This window comes from Corvus brachyrhynchos, unplaced genomic scaffold (assembly GCF_000691975.1).
Source record: "Corvus brachyrhynchos isolate BGI_N302 unplaced genomic scaffold, ASM69197v1 scaffold175, whole genome shotgun sequence".
Taxonomy (NCBI): domain Eukaryota; kingdom Metazoa; phylum Chordata; class Aves; order Passeriformes; family Corvidae; genus Corvus; species Corvus brachyrhynchos.
The window spans coordinates 7,737,531-7,756,118 of record NW_008238448.1 but is presented as its reverse complement, the minus strand read 5'-3'; the positions used below and the strand labels follow the sequence as shown (position 1 = coordinate 7,756,118).

The window sequence follows — 18,588 nt, the reverse complement described above, 5'->3', positions numbered from 1 at the left end:
AGATCCACAAAACTTTATTGGGATACACTTACTGGGAGAACTCATAGGTAGAGATGTAGAGGCAATTTAATAGGGAAAGCAAAATCCACTCATGCAAGCAAAAGAATACAAGGAATGAATTCACTGCTTCATGGGCTGGCAGCTGTTCAGCCACCTCCAGGGAAAGCAGGGCCCCATCACATGTGATGGTGACTTGGGAAGACAAACACCGAGACTGCAAATGTCCCCCTTTTTCCTCCTTCTCCCTGCCACTTTATATACTGACCATGACATCATACAGTCAGCTCGGGTCACCTGTGCTGGCTGTACCTCCTTCCAAGGTCCTAAGCACCCCCAGCCTCCTTGCCAGGGTGGAAGTATGAAAAGCAGAAAAGGCCTTGGTTCTATGCAAGCTCTGCTCAGCAATAACAAGAACATCTCTATATTATCATCACTGTGTTCAGCACAAATCCACACCATAGCCCCGTACCAGCCACCATGAAGAAAATTAACTCTATCCCAGCCAAATCCAGCACTCTTATGCTCTAAGAGACTTATCTTGTGTATAACCAAATATTTATCTGGTGTATAACCAAGTATTTTGTCTATCATTTGAACAAAACAGCCTACTGGCAGAACACCTGGTCTCCTATGCAAAAACCTAAATGAAGAAAAGATTTGCATACGAGCTGTTAATTTGAGTCCAAAATCTTTGTACTTTAAAGTCTCAGGCACTTAGAAAAAACAGTTCTTCCATGTTCCAGCAAGAATTTAAATAAACTCAAATTTTTCTCATAAGGATCAGCAAGGAATGCGTGGTAGTCATGACCTCTTGCAGCTAGTACCCTATGCTGACTTTTAGTATGAAGGATTCTTGCTAAAAATTCTTGGGATTGATGTGGTGGCAGAACTGTTTTCCAGTCTTTCACAGCATCTTCAGAAAAGGAATCTGTGTGAAAAGCGGCATCACAAGGTTTCAGGCAGGTATTAGCACTATAGAAGTGGTTTTTTATTTTTGAATCACTGCAAATATCTGTGGTTTTGAAAAAAATTGCAGTGATGTGAGCTTCCCTATCAGTAGAGATTTTATGGCAACTGCCTGGTGACCATTACTTCAACATTTCATTTGAATGTGACTATGTCCATATTTGCAAGCAGTTAGTGTCTTAGAATCTGTTTGACAAAACAAACCAACAAAAAAGACCAAAAAACCAAAAAACAGGCATTAACTTATTTTAACTCTCGATAATGGTATGACCCACCACTGCATGTTAAATGTTAAGCAGTTGCTCTGAAAATTGCCTTTCATTAAGATTGTGCTTTACTTAGTAAATATTTGATGTGTGCCATCTTAGAGGGAGTGGCTCACTAAATTTCTTTTGCTTTCTATGGGCTAAAAGGCTAAATAGCCTTAACAGTAATTTTAAACATAGCTCTGCTATCCCAGACTTGCTAAAGGCTTATCTTGCCAAGGATGGTAAAGAGCATTCTAGAATGTAGCAAAGACCTGCAGCAAATTCAGGACAGACCAGACATCTTATACTTTTAATGAGTGCCACAGGGCTCATAAGAGTTAGATAATAAAACACAGGGACAGGAGAGTTGATCTGAAGTGGAACTAGAAATGTAAATTCAATTTAAAACTTTAGCTATCATTTTCTGACAACTTTCTCAATCCCTCAAGCCCACTGGACATTATTTTTGACTTTAAGGTCTTTGCAGACACAGCCATGCTACAATAGTCCACATCTATCTCAGTTTTTAGCCATCTCCAGCCACTCCTTGCATGTGTCTTGTAGCAGATGATAACCCTTCTTTTCATAGCCAAGGAGCTAGACCAGAAAGTCGATCTAGTGTCAAAACATCCTGAATCTGGAGTTCTAATTCAAAATTTCCTCTTTGCATTAGAATACTATTCCCACAAACTATATCCTCTGTTATTCTGAGACAGATGCTTTTTTCTTGTGGCTGAACTAAGCCACAGTGCAGGAAACTCCATTGGATCAGAGTCCCAAGACGAAGGCTGTTTTACATTAAGCAGTAGATTAATGTGGACTGCTACAAGTGCAAGGGCCAATAATTTATACTGGGCTGTATTATATTCAAAACTCGTGGCCACAGTTATGTGAACTTTATTTCTGGTCCTGGGGTGTTTTTTTCTTAATTTTTGAGATTTGCAAATCCTGATTTGTTTCAGTAAAAAACTGTGCTGACATTGCTTTCAGGCTACATTACTCAGACCAGAGTAATAGGTAGTTATGTGTTAAACTTTTTTAATACAATAGTATTTAAAGTTTGGTGTGCACTGTACATATTAATGGCAGGCAAATTTGATCTCTGGTTTGTATGATGTATAATAGGCTGCTCTATTATGGCTGTAGTATAGCTGTGCCTATGCAACTGTGGTTGTGTCCTGTTTAGGCTGTGAGCATTCTGCTTTTGCTTGTGGACATATTGATTCACTCTGAGTCATTTCTTCTCCTGTCAGAGTTGCCAACAGCGATAATTACTCTGATAAAAAACAGAACTGGGTTCAAGGCTGCCACATTTTATTCTGTGGTTTCTGAGGCAGGCAATCAAATATGAGAAGATATATGCCAGCCCTCTCTGATTCTCCTGGGGAAGGTTTGGCCACATACACCACAAAGGCATTTTGAATGCTTCTGATCCTTACTAATACATTCCCAAAGGAGCCCAGAGCTGTAACAGGGGAAGGAGGCTGAAACCAGGCTATTGTAAGCAACACACTTTTCTAATTCCTCCTCCTAAGTTGATCAGTTTATGAGTCTTTAAACCAATTAAGGTGGTTTTTTTTTTTTCCTGGCACAACTCCAATTGGAGGACTGTTCCATACCCTTGCTACTGAAAACGGTAAGAAACTTTCTTCTGATTTCTGAAGTTATGCAGATCAAGTTTTGGCTTTTAAAATTTTCCTCTGCTGTTAATGTAATTCTTCTATAACTTCAGTATTTCTTTTCTTCCCTGGTATTAGATAAGACACATCAGGCAGTAAGTCTATAAAGAGCACTCGGCTTTTGTTTTTCAAAGTTAAGTGAACAAATCTAATATATTCTTCTCTGGACATTCTACCCCACCCCATCACTAATTCTAACACCAACTTTGCATATTTGTTTTAGTTAAAACTCAATCAGTCTCAAAAATGTGTTTTAATCTTGGTACATTAAGGAGTTGGTTCCTTGCATATCTCTGCTGTTTCACAAGCTTGTTCTCACATCCATCATATGCCAAACTCACTGATTATGCAGCCATCCAGAAACTGTTGTGCTCAGGCTCATATGGAAACTGAGGCACACATGGAACATTAACTCAGGCTCCAGTATATGCATAATAGCCTTTCATATCCACTGCCAAATATCAGTATAAATAAAACACCCAGGGTTTTGTCATTCTGCATAACAAACATTTTAGGTTTGCAGAAGTAAATGCTTGTTAGGATTAAAAGCAATACTCTTGAGACCTATGTTGTTGAATTTCACTCTGAAACTATTAATTTTCCTCAGGCTGCCTGCATGATAGTCAGGTAGTCCTGCCACTTTAAAAAGGACTTCAAGTTTATCTCGCTCCATGAATCTCTTTCTATCGTTACTTAACCTCTTACCATTCAGATTCAGTTATTAATTTCACTTAAAAAAAAGAAAAAAAAATAAACAGAGGAAGCATGAGTTTCAAAAAATGGCATTGTTTTACCATTCTTGGTGGGGAGGGGAGGTATATGTTCTAAAATTATCGTCATCAGCAGCAAACTTTACAGCTAAATTGTGTGTATGAGTTCAAAAGAAGGCAAGAAAGTATCTTTTTTATCCTTCCACTAAGTAAAAATAGACCTCTGTTGCATTGGTTGATAGAGAAAAGTATGTCCATGAGCAGCATGAGAGAACTTGGTTATTACAAGATTCTGTCTTTGAGAACTATTGTTCTGCTTCATGGAAAAATCTTAAAGGGTCTGGGACAGGAAAATTAATACTCATCTTCATATTGAATGAGTCCTTCCAGATTTGCTCCAACATGTCAGACTGTCACCTCATGGGCACAGCACGTGCACATCTTTGTACTAAAAGGAAGTGAGTTCAGTGTGTAATTCCTCAGCAGAAGTAATTGCACTGTCCTGCAGCCAAGCTTGAGCAGAGTATTGGCATTTTATGAAGTTATATATTCAGAATAATGAAATTCAGTGAAAAAATGCAAGTTGCTGTTTTTGACAGGATGGGGGATATTCAAAGTCTATGAAAAGTAGAGTTAAATGTGAAAGCCTGGGTCCTTGATACTGCAGCTAGCTTGGAAATATGGGCAGAGCACTGTGAAAAGCAGCTATGGCTTGGCTCTTTTCTTTAGTAAGTTAACCACATAAATGTCCATGGACTGTGTTCCCATATTTCACACATATATGCAGAAATCCAAAGAAAAGCTGTAAAGTATGGGCTGGCAGAGGAAATACTTACTAGCATAACTGATGAAAAGGCTGAATGTTGTCTGGCTAAAGCACCAACTTCTCAGTTTCTGTTTCTGCTTTTTTATTGGTGAGTTGCAAAGTTCCGACTCTAAATGTGAAGCTGAAAGTTATAGAAGATACTAGTGCTTGATCATCAATTCCAGCAATAAACTAATATTCAGGAAGAGAGCAAAAGGTAGAGGTGTGTGTTGGGTTGACCCTGGCTGGATACCATGTACCCAGTAAAGCCACTGTATCACTCTGCTCCACACCTGGAGACAGAGGAGAGGAAACATTAACAAAAGATTCACGAGTTGAGATAAGGACAGCCAGAGATCACTCATCGATTATCATACTGGGCAAAGCAGATTCAACTTGGGGAAATTAATTGACCTTCTCACCAATCAACATCAGAGCAGGATAATGAGAAGAAGAACAAAATCTTAAAACTCCATCACTCCTTCCTCCTGCCCAGCTCTACCTCCTCCCCCACAGTGGCACAGGGAGGCAGGGAATGGGGGTTATGGTCAGTTCATCACACGTTGTTTCTGCAACTGCTCAGGGACAGGACTGTGGGCTCCCTCCCACAGCAGACAATTCTCCATGAACTGCCCAGTGTGGGACAATCCTTACAATAGCTACTATTAATCACTATTGAGGGTGCACTTGTGCATGAGTGTTGATCATGGACATGGGTAAAACTGGAAAAAGTAGCATTACTCACTGTAACATATAGAGGACTCATATAACATGTATAGCCACCCAGATAGCTGGAGTGATTAGTAGATTGACTGTGTGTTGTTTATAACTCAATTCAGATTTATTCCTGAGGGAATACTTTAGTATTCTGGAAAGTTATGTACTTCTTGTCCAAATGGACTGATACCCTATGTAAGAGAGTATTTCTTTATGCACAAATGCAGTAAATTTGAGCACTGTACATTGTACATTGCAACAAAAGAATAGGAAGTGGGGCTATTTCTTGCTTGAATTACATACCACACAGTATGTATTGACACCATTGTTGCCAGAACATATATATTCCAGCCTCCAAGCTTTCCACATAAATGAAGAACAAAGTCAAACATTCAGGGAGAAAAGAGGAATAGAGATTTTAGGTAAACTAGTCCAATAAAATATTAACATATATTAATGTATCTAAAACTTTTCACACGGTGCATTAATTGAATAAGTAACTACTTAAGCAGTAAGCAACAAGATGGCAAATACAGAGAGCAGATGTTTATAAATCATTGGAGAAGCAGGATTTTTTTTCATTTTCTATGCAACCTTAACATTCTTTTCTATATAATGTTACATGAAAAGGATTGGAAAATCCTATTGCCAAATATTTTACATCTTTCATAGGCAGAAAAGCAGAGATGTCCAAAAAATATTGTTATACCAGATTTGTTCAGAATGTGGTGACTTTAGTTGTAGATTGGGCCTTGTGCACCTGCCAAGGCCTGTTGTCTTTCTCATGTGGAAACACAGACATGAAGGAGGGTGAAGTAAAGGAAACCCAGCATAAACCCACTCTCACTTCACCCTGTACACCTGAGGGTGTGCATGTGAACTCTGCATCTGGTGTTTGGTAGAGCACCTGGGTTTACTCCTAACTCCCATGGCATTAACAAAAGAGCAAAGCATCCTTTACATATGTAGGACCCAAATATATTTTAAAATCTCCCACAGAGCACTTGTTTACAAAGAATGTTTGATTGACCTGTAGATCTTGATTTTTTTTAAATGAGTTTTGAAGGGCTGTGAAAAAGAGGGGGCTGACCATGTCTCCATTCTGCTACACTTGGTGTTTTTTGGCACTTCCTGCCCACTAAATGCCTGAAGCTGGAAAAGGCTGTTATCTTTCCTATCAGTGATCTCTTCCTAAAATTTGTAAGCTTATAAATAACATATCTAAAGACAACAGGTTAGTCTTTAGAAAGGAAAGTAGGCTTTAATCTTTGAAGAATCTACATCATTGACTGAAGACTTCTTCCTGCACATTACAGGAAGGTCCTCTTCCTTCTGTGGTATGAGACTGTCTGCTGAGGCTCTAACATTGCCCTTCAAAGGGCAACAACACCTAGGGGAGAGCTCTGAAGTACCCTCTCCAAGTGAACAGTCCTTGGGATGGGCTGGAGTGAAATCTCAGTCTGTCCTTCCAGCCAGCAGGAAGTGCTGAATGCGACTGTAAATAAAAGCATCTTTCTGGGATACCTAATGCCCCATGTGCTGTACAGAACCTGGGGCCTTCATTTAGCTCCAGGTTCCAAGGGAGACTGTCCCTAAAAAGAGCTGCAAGCTAACACTAAAATAAACTACTGTATTTAAACATTAGGGTTAAATGTTCAACTTTTAAATAGTTTGTGAGACTGGTGGAAGATCTCAGTATGTTCTGTGTTTTGTGAGCTGGCAGGAATCAGTCAGATCGTTTGTGTTTGTACACAATCAGCAAGTACTCAGTGTGATGTTGTTTCTCCCTGGGATGCAAGAGAAGTTTGTTATCTTTTTGTAACAAAAGTAATAAATGTTTACAGACAATCTTGCACCAGTTAAAATAAACTGCCTTAGTGTTACATCTTTCACTAGATCACTGCAGCTTGTCTGTATACAAGTTCCCAGTCAGATATTTGTAGGAAACTGAAGATTCATTGTAAAAGTAATTCTCCTCACTGTTCTAGATAAACATGTAATTGAGCAATAAAAGAAAACTATTATCATGCTCAGATTGTCCTGTGAGACAAGTATTATTTCACCAATGGAAAATTTGAGTATTCCATTATTATCCCTGTAAATATATTCTGAAATTATCTCAAAATAACCTAATCGTTAGAGAAGTTGATGACAATCAACTGCCTTCAGAGCAATGTGAGCTATTCAGAAAATATTAATTTCCTTTTAAATCCTAAATTGATCTGTCTCATCGTTCAGGCTGCGTTCCAGACCACCCTTAAAAACCCATTATGTTTCTCTTGATTTTTTTTGTTACTTTTATTTTGTTGACACAGATTTCAAACAATCTGCTTTAGAGTTTAATTCCATTATGTCAATATCCCTCTTTCAAATAATCACTGAGCTGACAGACATCAATAATTTAGCAAGTATCTGAGAGGAATATTTAGGAGTATGTCAATATCACTCATTATTCAAAGTCTCTAAAAAATCCCTGAGGGCAGGGTAGATCTGATTTGTGTGAAGACAGAGATGAAGAGAATAATGTCACCTAAGCCAAGGATGTTTTTTCCAAGCAAATTATAAAGTTATTGTGTTTCAAACATTCAGCAACAGAATAATTCTGTTTCCATTTGGGCTGTGAAGGCAGGATTACTGCTGCTTTGCCATAGTTCCAAATCCCATTTCCAGTGATATCTAGGCTATTCATATTCTAATTCTTGGAATTGTTCATTGTCTGTGTAAGTGCTTTCACATTTCTGTTAGTAGTAACAGAAAATAGATTACCAATAGAGCTTTAATCATTATTATGATATGTCATTTTTCTGTCTAGGTTCCTTAAGCATATCAGCCTTAGCTATGAATGAGAAAAACTTTTAAAAATTCAGGGTACAATCTATTGCATACAACAGTGTGTTCAACAAAATTATGAAGTAACAGAAACCAAAAATTTCTTAGAGCCATCATATCCATTAGTCTGAACATTTACAGTAATGTGCAGAGAAGATTCGGGAGTCAATGCTGGAAGTTAAATTGAAGGTTGACCTTACAAATATGGTTCAAAGATAGTTCTTCCTCTTTACACCTGCAAGACAATTCCATTTTAGATCATTGGTAGATCTGTCTTTGGAACAACCTTAGAATCATGCTGATGTCCAAACTGGATCAAAATAGAACCAAATTCAAATTCAACTAAATATATATCAACTGAATGAAACATAAAGATGTTAAGTGATGCCTTTGCCTTAATGTTTACACTCAGACCTACTATGCTTTCATAATTCAGAGCATTTTGAAATCCATAAACAGTTAGACTTTCTTAATGCTTGTTTTCATGTCCATTATTTGTGCAAAGCAGTATTAGGTCTCAAGGTTAATAGGGGCCTGTGACACACTCATTGCTTTCCCTGTCACTACCACTCACTCAGAGTTTGACCTTCTCACTAAATGGGGTTTACATGGTGTAACAGTACGTGACTTTCCTCTCCACTTCAGTTTGCCTCCCTTTCTTTCTTATTTCTCTGCTACAGATATGTGTGTTTTATCTGTTCTAAGGTCACCTGCAAGTCACTTACCTTCTAGCTTTCTGTCTGGCTATTTTCTGTATTATACAAGCTATGCTTAGTCTTGCCTGCCTTTCAAGAAAAAACCAGAATGTCTTAACTCTCTGCTCAGGATGGAACTTTTTCTTCAGAAGAACGAATGTAAACAAGTTAGGTTACTATGAACAATTAAAAGTCAAAGGCTCGATGTAAGTTACAGTTTGATTTTGTATAATTTCTGAACTTACCAGCCATCACCCCTAACTGGTTTTTTTTTACTCTTTTCAGAACCTTGTAATGTTCAGTAGCATCTTAGGTAGTACTCCATTCAAGAATCCCCTCTCAATTTCAATAAAACTGCTTTTGACAGCTTTTGACAAAATCTCTAATATCTCCCAACAAAAGTGCCAAGAAGGTGTCATTTTCTTGGCATATGGACAAGTAAATATTCCATTTGTGGATACTAATTGAGACCCCACATAACTTTCTTCCTTAGATCTCTGTTCTTGCAGATTCTGATCCCTTTTATCTCCATGGAGGCTTCCCATGATCTTCAGTCTGAACAGGGACATTTATTTTGGTTTGATAAACCTGACTATTTATCAAAGAGGAATATGAACTCTTCGACAGTTATACCAAAATCATAAGACCTGGGAGGACTCCTTTTTTCTTCCCCGAGTGTACAATACATCTGTACTTTTCCACTGTATTGAAACTGACATTCTGGTACGGGTAGCCATCCTTTCCTTCCCCATTCTGCACCCCCTGTTTTCTGTGGTGAAGGGGTGTGCAGACTGAAGGGATGCAACAGTGCCTGTCAGCCTGCTGCCTGTGCAGACAAATAAAGGTAAAGGCCTCTGGGACACATCACAGGGCTGATGTCTCCAGTGTAGCCCATGGATTGACCTCCCTCCTACGAGCTTTGTTTTGAAGTGCGCTGTGCTGTGCACCAACCACCCATCAGGGAAGCTGCAAAATTACAAAGCTGGTTCTTTGATGTTAGGTCAGTTAAACTCTTCTGTGGACCCACCTTATTCTGCCTCCCTTGCTTCAAAACATGCTGCCTACATATTTTATTTCTGTATGAAAGGCAGAAGAAAATATCTGCAGCATGAAGCCGATGAATTATGGAAAGCAACAGCATAAATTTAGAATTATTCAGTCTTAGGAACTGCACTACCTTTTGGTATAGAAACCCATTGTAACAGAAAGAGTTTCAATTTCCCCCACTTTTTGTGCATTTCCAGCATCAGTCCTGGGTCCTAAAACTGTTCAATTTCTTCTCTCTTTTTCCCTTTTTCTTCCTGTACTGAGGACTTAGGAATTTGACTCCAACTAGCAAGTAGGTGCCTTGTGCTAGGAAGTCAGTTTATTCTGCTCTATGTCGGAAGACTGTGCATGAAACACGAAACATCTTGCTTGGTTTCTTGCTTTAAAGTTTCATCATATGCAATTGTACAATAAAATAACAAAAAATGTGGAACGTTGTGTTAGATATAGCTTTGAAAAACACTGAAACCAGATTGCTTTTGAAAAAGTCTTAATGTATTTCAAACTTACCAAGCAACAAAACTTAAGAAGTTTTACAAGCTTTCTAACATAAAAACCACACTTGAATCTAACCTAGATATTATTGCCTACTCTTGTTGAAAATGCCTGTATTGCCTGAGATTACCTTAATTACTATCTTGTTAATGTCAGAGATTCCCAAAGCACAGAAGAATCACTAGCAGCACTACAGAATGTTTCCACTCATTTGCTTTTTAGAGGTGCTTCTACAGCAACATTTATTTTTAGAAATAGAGTTAACAAAACAAAACAAAGGAAACAGACCAGAGACACTTGGGTTCTTCAGCCTGCTGATTAGTTGCTCAAGCTTATGCTCAATTGCTTTAAGTTGCCGAGGCTATAAAGCACGGTTGTTAAATTTCTGCTGCTCTACTGAAACTACTAGACAAAACCTGGTACTATGCCAATTTATATCAGCAGAAAACTCAGCATAATATCATCAAATTATTTTATCAGTTTGACTTCCATTTAATCAACACATAAGGAAAGCAGGACAGTTTAATAAACATTCAGAACAGCAATGTTATGAACAAAATAATTCAATTGTGTATTAAAACTCCTGTAATTGAGTTATGTCTGTTTACTAGATTTCTGCCAAAGCCATCAGGCATCAGAAGGCTTTGCAGTAACACAAGCATAGCAGTTCTAAGTTGTTGAGGAGTTTGACGCAGTTACTCCATGGGAATATTTGCATAAATTAATTATGTGAAGCAATATTTGCTATTAAAAAAAATTCCAGAAACTGCATACAAAACCTTTTTCCTTCACTTTTGTACTCATTATTAAAGCTGGAAAGCAATTCTGTCTCCATTTCTTAGCTATTATGATGAACATTTAGGACAGGGAGAGGATTTTTCGAGGAGACAAAGAGCAGAGAACAATAAAAACCCATGCTTGTATATATAATGCAGCTTCCTCCCCTGCATGTGCCTTTAATGTGCATCCTGATACAGTGAGAGATAGGGTTAGATTGCTGATAACTTTGTCATCAAAGCCAGGCTTTTACAGGAGAATAACATGAAAAAACCTAGCCAGATTTCTGTGCACTGTGCAGCAGTGGGAACATCATGCTGGACTCTGTGTTCACAATTAGAGAAGCTGTGGAAGGTATGGTGGATGAGTGACATTGAGAAGACTTTGGTACAGCAGAACTCTGTTAAATTAGTAATATTCTTGAGTAATTAAAGAAGAAAATATCAGCTTGAGAGAAAAGCTGATTTCAAGTTCTCATCTATTTAAACTGGGTGTTCCTATATTGAACTCGTTTGTACAATCGGGAAGACACGCCACAGTAACCATTAGGCCATAGAATCACTTAGCCCCTTGCTCAAGTATTCACTCCCTTGCTCAAAACCAGATGAACTCGGAATTCAGTCCCAGCTGCTCAGGACTTTGTCCAGTTTGGTTTCAAGGTCTCTGAGGACAGAATTGTCACAGCCTCACTGAGCAGGAAGCCTGCTCTGGTGCTTGAGCATCCTTCTGGTAAACAAGTTTTCCCTGTGCTTGGTCAGAATCTTCTCTCCTAATTTCTGACCATTCTTTCTTGTCCTGCCATTATGCATTATTGTAAAGATCTTGGCTCCATCTTTTCTGTAGTTTTATCATAGGTAGTGGAAAGTTGTTAGTAGCAAAACAGCCCCCTCTTTTCCAAGACGAACACACCCAGTTGTCTCAGCCTTCCCTTCTGCCTTGTGCTCCAGCCCCTGATCATCTTGGTGACACTCCACTTAGCTTGTTGCAGTTTATCACTGCCTTTCTTGTACAGCAGGAGTTCCAAATTCACTGCAGTATTCCAAGAGTGATCTAACAAACACTGAGTGAGGGGGAACAGTCACCTTCCTTGACCATCTGACTATGTTCTGCTTAATAAGTTCAATTGGCTGTTAGCTTTTGCTGCTGTCAGGGAGCACTGCTGATCTGTGTTTAGGTTGCCTTCTACCAGGATTCCCAGTTCCTTTTCTGGAAAACTGCTAATCAGATAGGCAGTGTCCAGCCTCTAACAATGCAGAGAGTTGGTTCATCCCCGGCATAGGACTCTGCCTTTGACCTTTTTGCATTCTGTGAGTTCTCTGCCCAGTTTTGTAGTCAATCTAGGTCCCTCTGAATGGCTTTCCTGTTCTTTAGTATATCATTTGCTTCATCAGCCTTGTTTCATCCATGGTTTTGGTGAAGATACAAAGCAGGAGAGTTCACAGGATAGACCCTTGAGGAAATCCATTTTTAGCTGAATTTCCAGTAGACATCATTACCCATTACCCTCATGACCCAGGCAGTTTTTCATAAATCTAATCAGGCATTGAACCAGAAAATGAGGTTTCCATCTTGGATATCATGGAAGATGGTGTAAAAATGGCCTTCCTGGAGCCAAGATAGACATCATAGACGACTGTTTGAGCACCCACACACGTAGCCATTTTATGGTAGAAGGCAAACAGGTCTGTAAAGCATAATTTACTGTTGGAAAACCTGTATTAACTACTTACAGTCAGCTGCTGAGAAGCTTAATTCTTTGCCTCCTGCCCATCCAGGTAAGCAAAGTCATTGTTGTGCTTCTGGAACTAAGATTCCTTACATACCATCTGAGACAACTTTGTGGTACCAATGGGCAAAATTCCCATTAGTTATAACACCTCTAGGGATGGGCAACCAGTTCCAGAGTTTACCCACTCTCACTGTAAGAGAATTTTTTTTCTTATTACTAATTTCCATTTTGCTTGCTGCAATTTGTAATCACTTCCTTAGTCAATGCAGTTTATTATACAATGGTCAACAGCTAGGTAACAAAAAATGCTGTACACAGGGCTGTGCCTGAAAATCTGAGCTCCTAGAGTTCAAAGTTGGAAAGTCCACGTGAGATCCACAGCCCATGCTTCTCTCACAGTAGATCTCTCTCCATCTTTCAAAGTATGGCTTATTCTTCATAATTTTGATACAGTTTATAGAGCTAAACGCTCAGAAGGAATATGAAAGTCTTGGTGCCCTTTGTATTTTCTGCCTATGGAGTTGAAATACATACCAGTGACAAAATTACCCCAACAGTTAGGCTGTATTAATTCAGAGTTTAATTCTCACCAATTCAGAAGAAAAGAGGCAATGTGCCATAAGGGACAGGACTCTTATTCAAGAAATAATGTTGTATTTTGATTTCTGTTTTTTGGACAGCTTCATGTATTCTAGTCTGTGCATTCAGTTTGATGGTCACAATTGTTTTCATATCAGATCCTCTTGGACAAAAAGTAGCATCCTTCTTGTCAGTTTATCTTAGACAAATCACCAACCTTTCTGTTTCTGTTCCCAATTCTAGTTATAAATTGTTATCTAACATAGCTTTCTTTTGTACTGGAAAATATAATCCAGCTGTGTAGATGGAAAAAGGGACCTCATGGTCTGCACATCTGAACATATTTTTTAATCTCAAATCACTTATTAAGATCCCATAATACTGTCATCTGTCCAAATCTATATGGGAGTTGACAGCTGTACAGTGCTTTAGGTACTTCAAGGAGACCTGCTGTGCTTGTCTGTCTCTGCAACTAAAATGCTTTGTGTACTGGTCAAATTTTGCTGTATATCTGATCAGAAGTGGTACTTTCACCAGTTCAACTCCACTGGAAGAAATTTCCCAGACATACTAATTTTTATGGCTATAATTCTTATTGCAGTGTTATTACAGACTGTCTTTTAGGGTATGGCTTTGCAGTTTGGGAACAACTACTAAAAATCAGTCAAAACAGATTTTCTTTCCTATTTGTGCTTGTATATATTTGAGCCCATATTCTCTGATTGCAACACAGCCATTAAGACTGCTGGTTAAGCCCTTCATTCTCCATAGCATTTATTAAACCAATTGCATTGTTTGATAGGAATTTCTAGACCTTCCACTAGCTAATATTTAATCAAAAAAGTGGAGCCACTACTTACCCTTGACAATGTCTAACAAACAATCAACAGGTCATCCTGACATTGCACACCTCCAGGAAAGATAAACTGCTCCAGAATATTCTGTGGAGGCTCTGCTTCTACTCTTCTCTGGTTTACACCAGTCGAATTGACTCGAGACTTCTTCTAATATCTCTTCAGCACATATGACAGAAGTCACAATTACTACTGCAGTGTGAGGGGTTATTCCTTATTCACTGTCCAAATAGAAATTGCTTCCAGTCTTTTATTTCAGGGTAGGTTTTTTTAGCAACCCATCTCTAAGTTTAATTTCTAACTGACTCACCTTAAATAGTATAAATAGTTGCTTTTTTCTGTGATATTTGGCCATTTATCTGTTGCCTAACCTTAAATGTTAGTTTTAGTCAAAACTCTTATATGCTTAAATCACTGGCTGTGCCATGCAGCTCTCCCCTCTGTTTTGTGTTGTTTCTAAATTGCCTGTTGCAGAGTCAACAAAGAGTATGCTTTGTCTGGCAGAAGTTTCACATTAAGTCTATGGAAACAATGTTAGTTTAGTGTGTATTGGCATTAGAAAGGCTGAGAAATGAAAAAGATGCATTTTTCCACACTTTTAATAATTTTAAATTCCAATTTCTAGAAAGTGATGGTTTTACTCTGTTTCTTTATATAAAATGTAGTCGCTTCTGTTTTTCTGGTAAATGTGTTAAAGATAAGAGGCTCAGTGTTTTCAAATAAAAATTACATAACTCTCATGATCTTTGCTACTCATTTCCCACTTCTACTAACTGGACTGTGCCCAGAATTTAGCTCTCGAGTTTCAATTCCATTTGTAGGCAAATAATTCCTCTTACTTGTTTCCTATTTTCTAGAACAACTATTATTCCTTGTAAGTATTTCTCCTGACAGATGCCAGCTGATTAACCAACTGTGCACCTTTACTTGCTGCTTCAGAGTTATAATAAATAGTGAGCTTTAGGGTCAGGAAGTAATTTTCTCACAAATCTCTGTCTTCATTAGTTCTTATTCTATTTTTGGAATACCTCTCAGCCAGTGTGAACTGGGCAAACTAATAATCACTAATAGTGTGTCTGACAGGGAAATACTGTCATGTGTCTATCCCAAGTATAGACGTTATTGTGCTGTGTGTTTGCACATTTGGTTTTACAGATGGGGGGATTTGATGTGTCCTACATAAATACAGAGAATGCCAGGCAGTGTCCCATACTTCTTTCTCTTCTATTTTGGCTGTTTAAGAGCAGACTAAATCCCAGCTGAATATCGAAGTACTACGCCTCTGTTGCCCCAGTTGAAAAGCTGAAAGGAGTAGGCAGACTTACTCATAGATGACCTGATTTCTTTCTTCTCATTTGGCAGCATGTAGCTTGGAAGTGGAACTAACACAGGCATCAGGGACTATTAGAGAAGAGCAAGATGGAATGAGATAGGGTTTCACCAGCTCCTTTGGTAGTTTAGCTCTTTTGCATCCAATATAGTAAAAAAGCTTAGCGCTTACAAACTGACATCCACAGCAGAAGGATCCCTTCCAACAAGCTATTTGGTATTGCTGTGATGAGGCCATGAGACACACTAAGCAGCATTGCACAAAATTCTCATGATACTTAAGAGGAAATCTCTCACTGTTGTACCATGCCCAAATGGTACTATCTCCTCACTGTGCTGGTATGTAACTGATTTCAGAAACTGAATAAAGACTAAAGCAGAACTGCAAAAAAAAGTACTACTGGAGCACCAATGATGTAGAGAATTGGACATTAAAAGAATAGCCTACTCAGATAGTATTTCTTCCTACACCACTTAAGGATCTCTGCTCCAGCACTTTTCAATTGTTTTCTGCCTGCTCACACAGCCACAGCTGAAATAATGACATTTCTTCACTAATTCCTGAAGGAAATGCTGTCTATATATAGTATTTAGCTACAGTGACTTGCAGATTTTAACCGTGATTCTGTGCTAATTTTTTCTCATGTATTCCTTAAAAAAAAAGCAGAGAGGGAGATTATACTTTAGCCATTCATACAGTTAGTTAGTTAAGCTAATGACAATGTGATGTACATGTCATTACACAAGCAAACCTTGCAAGCGCTTTCTCCTTTCCCTGTCTCTGTGTGACAGGTGGTCAGCTTTGCTGTGAGTAATTACCCTCAAAATGCTTCTCAAATTGATGTGACAAACTTCACCTTGGGGTCAGCCATGGCAGTGGCTTGTCACAGGATCCGTTTATGTCAAGTGTAGAACTGGAATGTTCAGAAATGGGATTTCAGCCTGGAACTGTTCCCTACGTGAGCACACTAAATGTGAGGCTCATGAGGTTATATTAACCTTCCCACCCAAATTACCAAAACAGACAAGACTACACCTCTGACTGGAGGTGAAGGAGGCAGGTCAGACTACCCTTGGGTGGCAGTAATTTATCACTGCAATAACTGTTACAGAAGAACTTAAGTAAAATACTCAATGGAAAGGATGGAAGAATAAGAAATGTTGATGAGAAAACCCATACTTGGTTTCCCTTGATATGAATAAATAAATTTCCCTAACATAGAGGTATATATCATGCTAAATTTTATATTTAGTCAGAAAATTACAGTGATCTACCTGGAAATCATTCACAGCTCTTACTGTGCTTAATAGACTCCCTGTAAAAGAAAAAGAAAGTGTTACTATTCCAGTATTGCAAAAAAAGAACCAGGGCATAAAGAAAACATGACTCGTTCAAGATCACACCTGGTGTCTGTTATTCACAGCACTTGAAGCCATTGCCTGTGATACAAATCCTTGCTGAGGCAAGGAGGCAATGGTAGTAGCATTATTATGTAAAAATTCTGTTGCTTTAAAATTAAATTTCTGGGGGAAGGGGGTCTTGGTTGGGTTGGTTTTTTTAATTTGGTTTTTCTTTTAGATTTTGTATTTACTTATGTGAGGCTGCATGCAGTAGGAAACTTCAAAGACTTGCATTTTCTGGTTGAAAGTATACAACTGGATAACTATTTATTTTTTAGAATTGGCTATAAAATATCCGAATATTTTTCTCAAAATTATTGCTGTAAGCCTATTTATATCCTATTTATATTTGTATTTATACTCCTTTGCAGATGATAGCAAAGGAGAGCTTTTTTTTGTTATCCCAAGGTAACCCAAGATAGAAGCAAAAATGCAAAAAGATAAAAAAGCATATTCTACTTGCAGACTGTGTACTAATTTTAAAAATGTAGGAAAGCATAGGGGTAATAGAAAGTGTTTTCAGGATTCCTCTATTCCTCTAAATAACAGTGTATATTCACAGACCTTCTCTCCAAATATGGTACAATGGATTTATTGCTGTGTGATTTATTCTTTTACAAGACTTCAGAACATTTAAAAGTTTCCAGGACATATTGTTGGACATGTATCTCTGAGTATCTGTATTGAAAAGCAGCAGCTGCAAAGATCACTTTGGCTTTTCTCACTGAATTATAGTAAGAGGAAAAATGAACTATGTTTATTAGATGGGATTTATTGATGTGTCAAAGGGCCACTTCACATTCTGTGCTTTCCTTTTCATATATGCTTTAAAATACAAATATATCTCCTTGGTGTTTTTAGAGCAGCAAGATGAAGCTGGCTTATTTCCTTTCTGGTATGACTGGAAAGAGAAATCAATTTTTGCTTAGTTTGAAAAATCTCAGTGTTGTCAAACTCAGTGAAAAGTAGGAGCCTAATTCTTGCTTCTGGTAAGAGCAAAGAACTTCTGCTTGCACATACTTGCTAATACAGACACCATCAATCACATGGGTTAGCTGCGTACTGATGGAACTAACTGAAAATTCACTTCCTGCATTTGAGTTTTCATCATTTTGGTTTAAAACCAACACTGCCCACTGAAACAGTGTCTAATGTAAAACGTAGGTGAGTGCTTTCAGCTTTAGAGGGCTAGTGTGGAGTGGAATGTAAAAATGTTCTTCATATTGCTTGTGTTCTCTGAGGTCTGCCTCCCTGTCATCTTAGTTTGTTGGGTCTGTATGGTGCTCAGAACATTTTAGACATAGTCCTCCTGACATACAGATGCAAGAAAACATAGCTATACTTCGAATTTATTTTCCTACTTTAGTGGCAAATGGACTTTGTTGGAAGAAATGTGAGTATTAGTTTACTTCAAATAAACAGGATTTTTGAAGCTATGAAATGAGAGGAGGTTTCATGAATTTGAAAGAGCTAGAAGCTGCCAATTATTCATTTCTACAGGACTCCTACTTCAGACAAGATGTGAAGGTTAATCCATTATGAAACTTTTTTCCTCCTTACTTTTCTAAACAGTATCTAAAGATTAAAATGATCATCAGTAACTCTTTTTGTGTGGGTAGTAGAGGAGGAGAATTTTTTTATGTCAAGTTAAGTATAGACTCCTACATATGGTGCTATTAGGAAGGTTAAATACATAGTGACTTTCTAGGTACAAGTTTAATTTAAGGG

General features: G+C 38.1%; 1 protein-coding gene across 1 annotated transcript in view; it reads left to right on the top strand.

Moving 5' to 3' along the window:
* The first annotated feature begins 2,752 nt into the window (after nt 1–2,752).
* The window catches only part of MAP9 (microtubule associated protein 9), a 97,245-nt gene continuing 81,409 nt past the window's right edge, over nt 2,753–18,588 (top strand). Inside the window, exon 1 of the mRNA XM_017736853.1 lies at nt 2,753–2,850. The gene's annotated coding sequence lies outside the window, so the exon portion shown is untranslated. The remainder of the gene's footprint in view (nt 2,851–18,588) is intronic.